We start from the raw sequence: 12,776 nt of genomic DNA, 5'->3' as shown, positions 1-12,776 counted from the left end.
AGAAAGAAAACTCATTAAAAAAAAAAAAAACACTTGGTAAAAACTGAAGACTATTGGTTTTGTTTGCTTGTGTTTTGCTTGCTGTTGCTTGGGTCAAACATCTACCCACCCACTGCAGGGAGCAGCGGCTCCTTCCCCCCAGATGAAGAGGAGATACAAAACAGAGACAGCAGACATCCAACTGACAGTTGCAAGCAGAAGGTTTTCCAGCCCATTATTTTATGCCAGAATAGCACTCCACAGCCTACACAGCCCAATCCCACAGGACCTAGGAAGGATCACTAGACAGTTCACATTCCTCCACAGAAGGTTTAAGTTGGTTTAGATTATCTTATTCCACAAGCAGATCTGTGCCAAATATTAATAATGCAGTCCCTTGGTTACCACTTAAAAATGCTCATAATTATTTACAGCTCCTGAACAATACGGAGGACGACTTGGATACCATCCAACAAATGCACAGCAATTAAATTTATTAGAAAATGGAAAGCTTTCCAGCTTCACTCAGTAGAACAAGATAGGCAATGATTTCTGTACAAGGAACAATCAAGTGAGCTAGTACTCTTCAGCTTAGAAAATACCAAGGTCTTCAAAATGATCATATGTCACAGGGACAAACACAGCTTGGTTGAAAGGTTGAAAACAACACAGCCCTTCACACGTGAGGTGGAAGACTGTGGAAACTCCCCGGCAAATAACCTGAAGGCTAAATGTTCACCTGGTTGCCAAAGAGAGGTGAGACCAGCTCACAGAAAGGAACAGTGCTGACGGATACCAAGCCTGGCTCAGTCTGAAGATAACTGGGGGCCTATGCTTTTCCTAATCCTCCTCTTTGCTGGGCCACTCACAGCCACTGCTTGAGGCAGGACTTTACAGTAATCGGGTCTGTGTTACAGCGTGCAACTCTTACCTTCTTCTTGTATTAGTGAAGATATATTATTACTATTATCTCAATTTCTAAGTATTCAAGGAAAACTTCTACTTTCAAGATTGATGTAACACTTTCACAAATATCCATAGTGAAAACGTAAATTATTCTCACAACATTACCAAAAAACTGTTCGAGGTAATCTCAGGTTTACATCAGCTAACCTGCAGTCAGCAGCAGAACATCACTTAATGCCAGGTGGAAGATTTAAATTCAGTACTTGGTAAACAGAGTTTAGCAAGGCAAAGGTAAAAGCTTACCTTATCAGAAATAATAGTCTAATATAGGAAACAAGATTTATACGTTGGGTGTTTGCTTTCATAAGTGGAATTTAAAACCCAGTTCAGACAACTAAATTTGGATACAGTGCCTAAAAGGAACAGCACATAAAATACCACGTAAAAGGCATTAGGCACAAACTTCCCAAATCAAACACGCAGGATGGCTGTCCCATTCTTCACTATCCTAAGCACTTGAGTTACTACATAGCTCTCCACTCTATTGAAGTCTAGCCTACAGTATTAAACGAAATTTCAAATCATTGACTACAGCTCACAATTCTCTTTTAAAGAGGCCAAAGGAGCCAGCAAAATAGGGAAACTGTTACTGATAACACATGGGGGGGAAAAAAAAAAAAAAAAAAAAGAGAGAGACAAAAAGGCTTAGAATAGAAAAGAATCCCATCTTTCAGGGGATCATATATTAATCACTAGAAGCAACTATTTCTTTTTTCAGTCCTATTTTTCTGCAATGTTCACTTCAACACATGATCTAGAGTCTTGTGAATTAGCTTGCCCACACTTACTAGAGAAATACATACTTTTTTGCATGTATTTTTCCCTCAGTAGTTAATCTGGTGCTCCACTGAAGTGTTTTTAAGGCTATCTGCTAAAGCCCATTCACCTGTCTTCAAAGGGTTCTGTCAAAGCAAGGTTTGACTTGTTTTCTAGTACTGCTGAACAAAAACCTCTAAGATACTCCACTTTACCCACGCTTTTCTGAATACTGGTATGAATATCGCCAGTAGTATTTTTAGTCTTCTAACTTTTAAGTTGTTTTGTAGAACAGTTAAAAGAGTCATTGCACATGTTCCCCTTCTCTGCTGCAAGTCTTCCTGACCCTCCTTTCATTCACGGTCTGGTTAAAGCTGTGTCCCCCTCAGCCTCCTTCTGCTCAAGAACAAAGCAACTTTGAGAAAAGCATACAATTTTTATCTTAATACTGATACCTAATTTGGTTAGATTTGTTCCCCTTTATGATCATATATTCTGATCTCCTCTGCAATAGGCAGCAAACAATCTCATTTGCTATTTTATACAACAAACTGATATGCTGTAATTCAGGCAAAAGTTTATTTTGGAAAGATATCCCAGATCAACTGATAGGTTGCAAGAATCTATTACCTTCCTCCCATCTTTTCTGTTTCAAAGCTTAGTTCCTCTTTTTCAAAACCGTCAGACTTTCTAGTCTGTATTTGAGTAGGCTGGCCATCAGCTACTGAGCCACATTTCTAACTACTGAACCACATTTCTAACTACTGACAGTTGCTGTAACTAAACTGTCATGTTTATTTGATCTGCCACTGTAAGGTTGTATTTCCAAAACACAGTTCGTCTCTTGAATCCTTTTCAGCTTTCTATAATCTTTCTGAAGTACAGGAAAGTTTTAAAGTTAGGACAAATTTAATATCAGGATTAATTAATAAAGAGATTAAGCTACCTTAATCCAGCTTGATATCCTTCCTTACTAACTCAAAAATTTATTTGTACACCTTTCTGTAACGTGGCACTGGGAACAGCCAGTCAATAAAATCCTCCCAGTCACTTCAAACAAAACAAGCTTTCCGAGACTGTCGTCATCTCCATACAGACACATGACTGTTTGGCAACTAGTTAGAAATGGCACATGTATTTCTTAAGCAAGATCTTATCAAGCAATATAGGCTGTTGGAGTGATAATTAAACAGACCTACCTGCTCCACTCAGCTCTCCCTGCAGTAACAGTACCTTCCACCATTATGTGATTAATAAGGATCCTGAATAGAGTAACATCAAGGACAAACCCAGGTGGAAATTGCCAGAAACAATACTACTGACTAATCCCAGCTTAGGTCAGAGATTAATCGCGTGAATCAGTTAACTAGTTTATTTAATACATGGACTTTTAACCGTATAAACCTCTCTTTGTGGGATTCATGTGACAACTCGTATATTTTTTATTAGATGAGAAGTTGCAAGTCTAAATGTTTATGCCTCTGTTATTGACAGTGTGATTGCAAGAGATGTTAACCTCCAGCTTCATCTTTCAGCTGTGTTCTCCCATGTAGCACTGGCACTTACCCAACCTCACACTGAACTCTTCAGAGATGCAAAATAGAGTCAGACTATCCCTGCCAACAGCAGCAAAATCTACAACTTTGCATACATCACAGCATGGAGATTCAGGGAATCAGACACCAGCATTGTACAAAGGAGTGGGAGAGACAATGAGCTCACCAGTACACGGGCATACAACTTGCTATGGTAAACCAACAAGAGAACACGCGGGTTAATTTCTATAATTCAAGCAAGAATAAGCCCATAAAACCTCCAATATAATAGAATTATTAAAGAGTCTGAAAAGTGGCATTCATTTTGTTTGTGAACTGCTGCTTTGTGCAAGTTTACTCTTTTTATAGAAGGCTTTTTTTTTTTTTAAATCAACACCTGTGTTAAAGCAAATCAGTCTCTATTACATCGGAGAACAGTAACAAAAGAGCTCATATAAACACTATTCAATATTGAGGTACATTTGGTTTAAGAAATCTTGTTCTGCATTAGAATGACACATGAAAACATCAAATAATCCTACTGAGATAGCTGATGTTTACAAACTAAAAAGCAGGAATGTAGAAACTATGAAGATAAGCTGAAATGAAGCAGAAAACAACACAGGAAGCCAGCAGGAACTGATCACACCTTTTAAGAGTGGAAGACAATTATTAGCTCAGATGTGGAAATGATTCCGATGAGTATATTTTTGGAAAGATGTGTGGAAAATACAGAATGATTTAAGAGAACCTTTCATGCTATTGAAAAAAAAAAAAAAGACTCATACAAATTACATCATTGGGAGGAGTTAAAGAAGATATGCTCTGTTGTATTTGAAGGTGGAAAACTACGGTACTTCGCTACAATAAGCAATTGAAATGAAAATTAAAGTTAACTGCATTTATCCCTAATATTTCTTTGTTAAGCAGAAACCTCTTAGTCCATCAAGGTTCTTCCAGGTGTTGAAGGACCAGGAAAGCTCCCTCTTCTGCTTCCTGGACTTCTCCAAAACCCATTTGCCAGCTGCTCCTACAGGCACCCCTGAGAACTTGCACCAGAGTCATTTTCTGCCAACACAGCATTATTCCAAAACACGAGTACAAAACATACATCAAAAAAAAGACAAACAAAGCACTTCAGCATTTACAGAGCTGAGAGAAAAGAGCAGGAAGAAACCATATACAGGCACCTTCCATATACACATGTACGTTTAAATAAAAATCAGAAACCGGTTAAGAGACTAGTTACCAGGCTTTTTGAAGATACCAAACCAAAGTCAGCAGAAAAATGGTTTACACTCACAAATAACAGAAAATGAGACACCAATAGGCACTTTTCCCTTGCAACAGAAAGAGGATTGTTTTGGTCCTGCTTCTTTCTGGTATGTTCAACTATTTGGTCCTTACCGGTGTTCATATGTACTACCAAAAAAAAAAAAGTCATTGATTTTAAGTAGCAGCCAAATTCTCCCATTCTTTGCTGACTTAAAGCTTTTCTTATTTTCCATTAAGTACAAAACAATTAGGATTTTTTTTTTTTAAAGCATACATCACAGCCCTACAGAAAACAGATTTTCATGTCATTGAACAAAATGACAATTCTCCTAAAGGGCTATTTCATAATTACATCATGGACAAAATCTCTCTAAATGGAAGCCTGGGTAGGTTATAGAGGGTGTTGCTTCCAGAAAACAGCATGCAGACAAACTTACAGCAAAATGAGATCTTTGCCAAGACAGAGAATCATTCCTAAACAGCAACCCCAGATATTTTTGTAAAGTCAGACAGCTCCCCATCCCCAAAGGGATCAGAGGTGTATGCAATTAGTGTACTGAAGTCCAAACCACCTATCATACCGGTGGAAAAGAAGATCATCTTCCTTTTAGTCTTATTTCTATATTTCATTTCCTCCAGGTTTCCTAGCAAGCCTAACTGGAGACATGGCTGGGTCTCTGCCATTTTTAAATTATCAGTTTGACAACAACTTGGACATATTTTTAGTCAGCGCTGGTCAAGTGATCATAGTAAATGAGCTCCTGAGAGATATGCATATCTGAAACACTTCTGTATTTGTTCATCTAGAAACCCTGAAGCACAAGAACCAGTAAGGGGAAAGGGAAGACAGTCAGAGGTCTAGCTGAGTTATTATTTCTCATTATAAAAATATTTTTTTTTAATGACAGAATAAATAGTGGGAAGCTCCACTGTCTAGCTCCAGAGATAAAAGTACGAAGTTGCTTATTTTTCTGGCTCCTAGCTATCAGTATCAAAACCAGATTTTATTTTTTAATGTATTCCATTTCATGGAATAAATTAACCAACACAGCTTAATGCAATAATATTCTGCCAGAGATCCTCTTCTTCCACAACCAGGTTGCACTGTAACATACTTAACATTCTGTACATTTGCTGCCTCTACCACCTCTCCTCTAGGTCTACTCATTTTGTGAGCTGTGCTGTTTCCTGACCTACAAAACCACAAATGTTTCTGAAGCCATAAGGTGTATGGTATCAATGAACTGAGTAATCTCAAATCAATCTTGGGGTGAGGAGTTATCTTTGAGCCAAATCAGATTCTCCCATTCAGTATGCTTGCTAGGCACCAAAAGCAGAGATATGTTTCTGGTCATGCGTTTTCCTTTTTGTCCCATCCTAGTACCTGAGCACAGCCTTGGTGATACCACCCCAAACAACGGCATTTCCCACACTGGTCCTTCAAAGATTCCCAGAAGTCCTTTGGCAGACTCGAATTCTGGGGGGAAAACATATATATAAGGGACGCAGCTGGAAAACTTGCATGCAAGCTACAGCCACATACAGCTGCTAAAATCTGCTCTGAGCTGGTAAGGTGATAACCTCTACCAGGAACAGGAATGCTGAATGTCAGTTCCTACTTCATTCATTGTTTGGAATCTCTTCATGCCTCAGATTGCTTTTGATGGATTTTATGTCCAGAGATAACTTCCTAAAAGATTCCAACTTGCAGTACAATTAAACAGAAGAAGCTGTTTTACATGTTGAGCATATCAACTAAATCAATCTGCTTGAGCAACGTGACTTTACCCATGTGAATCAGAGCAGGCCAAGCGCTGGTAGATTGCAACAGCCAACTGTTGTAAAGGTCTCCTCTACTTTTTTCTCATCTTGTGACACTGGATGAAGACAACAGTGTTAGAGCAAGATGAATAAAGAGCTAATTCAAGTAGGTAAGTAAAGCATTTGCCATAGAAGCGTCTCAGAGTAAAGTCAGATAAAGTACGATGGGAATTACTTCATTCGATAAATAATGCCAAATTAAGTAATTAAGAACCCTTTATTGATAGTGAGGATATCTATATCAGACTGAAGTAGATTTTCAAATGTTGTAATAGTGAAATACTCATCTTTCTTCTGACTGTCTTATGGCCAGACAAGCTGACCCAGCTGCATGTCCCAGATAGGAAAAATAAATAAATAAATGTACAAAAGCCCCAGAATTTCCACCCCAGATGAAACTGAAAATTCCAGCATAAACTCAAACCAGTGTGAATTAATCTCTCCTACTTCTCTCTTCCTATTAAAAACAGGAATATTCTGTTTCTGGCCTTATATTTCTAAAATACAAATAACTTTCAGAATTTGGACCCAAACTACCAGGCAAACATTATACAACAGTGCCTACTGAACAGATTATTCTTTAAATGCCTATTAGAAGAGCAGTTCCAGCAAGTCAAATGTTTTTATGTTAAGAAGTACCTCTACGAAATCACTGAACTCACTTGACAAGTTTCTATAAACAAACTGCAATATTCAATGGCTAGTTTGCTCATTGCTTCAAAATAATGTTTTCAAATGAGAGAAACAGAAGAAATTTTTAAAAATAGGAGAAACAACACTATTTGTAATAAGTCTTCCAATCTAATGTGCTACTCCTACACACACACACAATTCTCATGTGATTTTTCAATGGCACTGTGAGAATGAAGTGTTGTAATAAAATTTATTTAAAATTTCCTAATTTTGCGTATCACTATAAATTACATACTGTTCAAAAACTATTAATTGAAATAAAAGTTCTGCAACTGCAAATTTTTGACAGCATCTATCATCATAGAACTGTACTTAGTTTTTAAAATTTAAGGTGATGGAGACTGTTCAAAACTTACAAAGCCATAAGCTGGGTGTAGATTAAAACTACAGTATAACATACATTACTCCAGGTCAGCAGTTTCCCTACTGCTCCAAGGCTTTAAAAGAGTATTAAGGAAAAAAAAATACTGTAGATAACCAGAGCCTTCTAAGGTCAAACTTAAGTAATTTTCTTAACTGGGGAATTATAACACAAAAATGTTCTTAAATATGTTGGGACTACAGTGCTGATATTGACTTTTTTTTTTTTTTTTAAAAAAAAAAAGAACACCTCACTGAATTCATTTCATCTATAACAAGTGAATTCGTAAACCCAAATGCAAGGACTACATGAAATGGATTGGCAACAAAAAACATTAGGAAAGGCAACAGAGGAATAGAAAGGCTTCCTGCTTCTCAGTCAATGATTCTAAAACAGTGATGTGAAAAACCCAACACTGGCAAGTCAAGATCAGAAAACATTCTAACATAAACCTCAAAGACTAGCATCTGTTGGCTTTTTGTTTATTTTTTTGCAATATACTTTGGACCCCCGATTTTACTCTTGGAAGACGGTTAAACCATTCAAACCTATGAGCAAACTTAATAGGACTTTAAAAGGTTATACTAAAACTAATATATACCAATAGCCAAACTGCAACATAAAGCCTAGATCTCAGGAGGATTTAAAATATAGTTCTCAGAGGTCCCTGAATGAAGGGCAAAAATAAAAGTAGAACTTGAGCCAAAGCCATTCTGCTTCACTCTCAAGACAACTACAATGCACAGGTGCAACCTGAAGAATAAACATTTTATTACTTTTAATACATATTTTTTGCTTCAGATTGGAAGAGAAGTCCTGAATTTCCTAAGGCTCCATTAAAAGTCCATATATAAGAAAAACAAATCCATTCATAGCAATCCAAGAAGAAACAAACTAGTTCAAGGAAACAATAAAATAATCAGTTCTGAAGACAGAAAAAAAATCTTCAGAAGTCATTAAAATCAAAGTATATTAGGTTTTTTCCCCCCCCCCCCCCCACTCCCTTTTTTTCCTTTTCCTCTCCACTTCACACTTCATCCTTTACTGCTCTGCAGTACAGCACTATTTAGCAATTTCTACCAAGTTCCCTCTGATCTTGTTGTTTTTAAGTTAGACAAACTTGAAAAGGCAAAGCCACCTAGATGGAAGTTTCCAAGTCAAAGAATGCTTCAGATCAAAAATAATACTGATTTCCAAGTTCTCTGATAGCTTATTTCATTATCCCTCAAAACTTATGCCAACCCTAAATGGGTAAAATTATCTGCAGAGTTTTCTGGGTACTCTTGAACTGGGACCACGTGCAGTCTTTAAAATACATGGATTCCATGAACATATTTTCAGCTGGCACAAAAATTAGGGCAAACAGCTACAACTGCATAAGCATATATGACTTACTATAAAATGCCTTCCTATTAAAGTGATTTGAGAGACATGAAGGCAATACACGCAGTTTAGGAACTGCCAAGCATATCCTCCTTGGTGTTACAGCAACTGCTCACTGGGAGATATATTTCCAACACAGCCACACCAAGTAAGGACCGTTAAGGATTTACCAATATGTTTGTTCAGTCCTTTAAACAAGGTGCCACTAAATCACCTCAGATCTGTGGAAAATAAAAGCCTACTAACATTTGTAATAGAATACTGTCAAAACAAACATGAAAACTACAGTCGTCTTCCTCAACTGCTTCCATTCTTGCGAATGGGCTGCTTTTTAAGTTCGTAGAGAATATCAGCATCCCACACCACACGAAATGCGGCATGTTATTTCACCACTCCAAATCCTGCCAGTGGTACTTCTTGCTCTATAAGTAGCCCACTGGCACCATTCCCGCAGAAGACCAACCTACAAAACCACAGCATAGCTTCAGCTCAGGGTCACCAAGTTGTTCTGACACCAGCAGCCGACCGAGAAGCGTGTCTGACATTAGAGGCACTGAATAACTGCTTCTCAAATGTCAGGAGACTGAAAAGGTTACAAATTCTGTGTGCCTTGGCTAAGAAATATCTTTTTGCAGCTGCAAGGGAGAAAAGATAATCTGAACATTGAGAAGAAAGGTGAATCCTTGCAGGCACAGAAGGGGTAGGGAACATGGACAGCCCTTCACTGTGCACACACAGATGACATTATCAGCCAATTCTTGAACTGAATTAAACTACACAAACATTACAGGAATTATAGTAACAGCTAAAGTAAGTTAGAAACAATACTGAATACAACAGAAACCACTGATCTTCTCTGGGACAAAGACTGAAATGTCAGACTATTATTTTAGTTAATAAATATTCCAGACTATCAAAGCCAGAAGATGCTGTTTTGAACTGCGTTCTTCTGCAGAATGGATTAGAAAAGAAATTACATTTCTCAACATCTGGTGAAAGATCAGGTTTCCAAGGAGATGAAGTCTGGGCCTTGGATAAGTAGCCTTACTTCAGTTTTCCAATGAATTGAAGTAAAAAATGCAGGTGCAATGTGCACTTCATGCTAGTGAGCTATCTGCCTTGACATCTACCTCATTCAATATGAAATTCACTTAAACATATACCACAGATTATTTGACAATATTCAAAGTGATTAGCTACAAGTAAGAACAATTTGATAATCACGACTGGGATATAACTCAATACACTAAATCTTTAAAGCAAAAACATTTTCATTTTGTTAAGTGAGTCATTTTGTGCTATGTTTCACCCAAGTGTCTTGGGTCTCACCTAGTTAACACTATAGGAATATGCAAAAGCCATATACATATTTTTGGCTGTTTTGTTGTTGCTTAAATCACCCAGATGACCACCTGGCATTTGATCTGACTAAACATGAAACACATTTACAATTACAATGCAGGACAACCACCGATACGTGTGCGTGTGCATAACCACAAGAAGCTGAGTATACTTCTGCTCTGTTTTTTCAGTCTACTGTCTAAAACCTACTGCAAGACCGAGCCTCAAAGCTTCTTCAGGGCTTTTGAAAGAGCCACAAAATACCTTCTTTGCTTCTTCAAGCACCTCCAAAACACAGGCCCTAACACCTATAGTATGATGAGAGGTTTCAACAACTAGCTGTAAAAGTCATTGCTGAGTTCACTTGTTGTCATCTCAGTTATTACGTTTATCTAAACCAATTATTTTGGTCCAAAGTTTTCTAAGTATAAGATCAGTCAAAGTGAAAATTTCCAACCACATTTGAGATATTAAAAAGAGAACTCTTGAGTATTCTTTGAGTTCTGTAGACTTACTGAGAACAAGGAAGCTACACAAGCTTAAAAATATGTATTTATTTTGGGCTTCTCTTTGCAATCATTTACATATGCCTTTATACATTTTCTGTTGAAGAAAGTTAACTTTTCAGAGAACTTTAAATTTTCTAATACTTGGAGATATAGCTAGCTGCTTTTTACTGCTTTTCTGTCCTCCTTCCAAAGTACACTATGGGCAAACTGATGATAAAAGTGAAAAGTGTACACGTTACAGAACTAGGAGAAAAAAAAAGGCACTATGGGATCCATCAAATTCACCTCGCTTGACCTAACAACTACGTATATTTTCAGGTTTTCCTGTACCTCCTGTCAAAGCATAAGTGCACAGGCTCTGTGTTGAAAACAAAATATTGAAGTTGAGCATGAATACAGTGCTTTTGTGTTCATCTAAATTAACCTACACGTTTCTATGTATTTCCAGTGTGCTTGATAGCAATTTGCTTTTTAAAAACGTTCTTATTCATCTGCAGCACGCAGGTGGCAGCTGTCACATTAGGTCCCAGCTTTGTCATCATAGTCTTGGATAGTGTTAAGGAACTGTGTGTATCTAAGCGCTGCCAAGGAAATCCGATGAATGTTCATTTGTTCCTACTCCCGGTTTCCCCAAAGAATCTTTGAGCGCAGGTATTTGGAGGAAAAAACCCATCTCCAATAAGGTCCCCCTACGAACACCACCTTCCTGATACATATACCCTTAGCAATGGTCCCAAAGCACAGCAGCTTTCCTGGAAGCTTATGGTGGCAGTGACTTGGCAGAGGGACTACCTTCAGCTCTGGCCTTCCAGAATCCCAGCTATAGCTCAGGTAGTTTACAGACACTCCTGCACCATCCTGAGGGGCCTTGTAGGGAAGCTCAAACCAAAGCAGCTATCCCCAGTTTCCTACGGCACTTCTGTCTCACCTAGGCGGTCTTCAGATGTACTCTTTTTACAGACCTCGAGTCTACACAGCAACGTCCAGCACAACGGTCATGCGGACGGGCAATGGAAATGCACAGCAGCAGAAGAGAATATGAGATTAAACAGTGGATTAATCTCTAACCACAGTATTTTGTTGCTATTTTACAGTCTATTTTCACACATAGACATAAAATCATGAATGGTCATGAGTACAAACCAACAAAGCCTAGAAGTAGTAAAGGTTTTCCCCTCAATAAGCAAATATGGTTTAAAATATTTGGACGAGAGGTCTACAGTTGCTAACAGCTCAAATAACTGTTTACATCTGCATATTCCTAGAGTACACAAAATGTACATTCTTTTGGGGGCAGAGTTTAACTTCAGCCTTCTGCAAGACCACGTACTGAGACATTTAGCCAGTACTAACAGCTGAACAAACAGCCTTCCTTTTCCCCCTACAAACCTAGCTGCAGCCTGTGTATTATCAGTTGCTCCCACTTAAGAAGTCATTTGGATAAAAGAGGACTGAACAGTCCAGGGCAGGTCCTTTATCTAATCCACTGAAAAGAAATTAAAATGACATTTCATTCTGAACGTTCAAAGGCCAAGGTTTTGAAGAAATTCCTACTCAGAATTAATTTTATAAAGAGATTAAAAATCATTTTAAAAGATGATTGTTATCTGCAGCTGACCCTTTCTACCTCTGATACCATGCAAACACTTAAAAATCACTGTGAGCTTATCTGCTACAGAAGCAAGCACGCACACCCACTTGTTTCCTCGCTGTTATTTTTGAGTACTAAATCTTTCCAGAACTGTCACAATCGAGGCACTGGAGTAACAGAAAGTTCGGCCATTAAGAAGGCAAATGAATTCTCCGGGAAATTAAACAGAGAAACGAACCAGACCAAAAAACACAAGCCCGCAAAATCCTGATCCTGGTAAGCCACCGTCACGTTCCCTCCGCCCACCGGGGATGCCCCGGCCGCAGCTCTGCCCCTGGGGCCGGGAGCCGCCAGCGGCCGCGGCTCGCTCGCTCCCACCCCGCTATCCCCCACCCCGGCCCGGTCCGGTCCGACCCGTCCGAGCCGCAGCCCCGCGTGCAGCCGCCCCGCGGTCGGCCGAGGGCGGAACGGGGTAGGGCGGGGGCAGCGGGCGGCTGCCGGGCCGGCCTCCGCTCGCCCTCCGGGGGGCGCCGTCTCCTGGGCCGGGGCCCGCCCGCCCGCCCGCC

General features: G+C 39.0%; 1 protein-coding gene and 1 long non-coding RNA gene across 9 annotated transcripts in view; one reads left to right on the top strand and one right to left on the bottom strand.

Annotated features, from left to right (window-relative positions):
- The window catches only part of ARNTL (aryl hydrocarbon receptor nuclear translocator like), a 51,832-nt gene that overhangs the window by 38,467 nt on the left and 589 nt on the right, over window positions 1–12,776 (bottom strand). For 4 of the 8 annotated variants that reach the window (XM_035326878.1, XM_035326885.1, XM_035326881.1 and 1 more), the window contains exon 2: window positions 12,009–12,105. The exons of the other annotated variants lie outside the window; for them this stretch is intronic. The gene's annotated coding sequence lies outside the window, so the exon portion shown is untranslated. The remainder of the gene's footprint in view (window positions 1–12,008; window positions 12,106–12,776) is intronic. 8 annotated transcript variants of the gene reach the window in all.
- Window positions 985–5,936, top strand: LOC118167490. Its single transcript, XR_004751166.1, has 3 exons — window positions 985–995; window positions 1,981–1,982; window positions 5,787–5,936. It is a non-coding gene; the product is annotated as an uncharacterized LOC118167490 (long non-coding RNA).

Source organism: Oxyura jamaicensis, chromosome 5, assembly GCF_011077185.1.
Source record: "Oxyura jamaicensis isolate SHBP4307 breed ruddy duck chromosome 5, BPBGC_Ojam_1.0, whole genome shotgun sequence".
In the NCBI taxonomy this organism is placed as follows: domain Eukaryota; kingdom Metazoa; phylum Chordata; class Aves; order Anseriformes; family Anatidae; genus Oxyura; species Oxyura jamaicensis.
The sequence above is the reverse complement of the archived record's forward strand: the minus strand, read 5'-3'. Positions and strand labels throughout refer to the sequence as shown.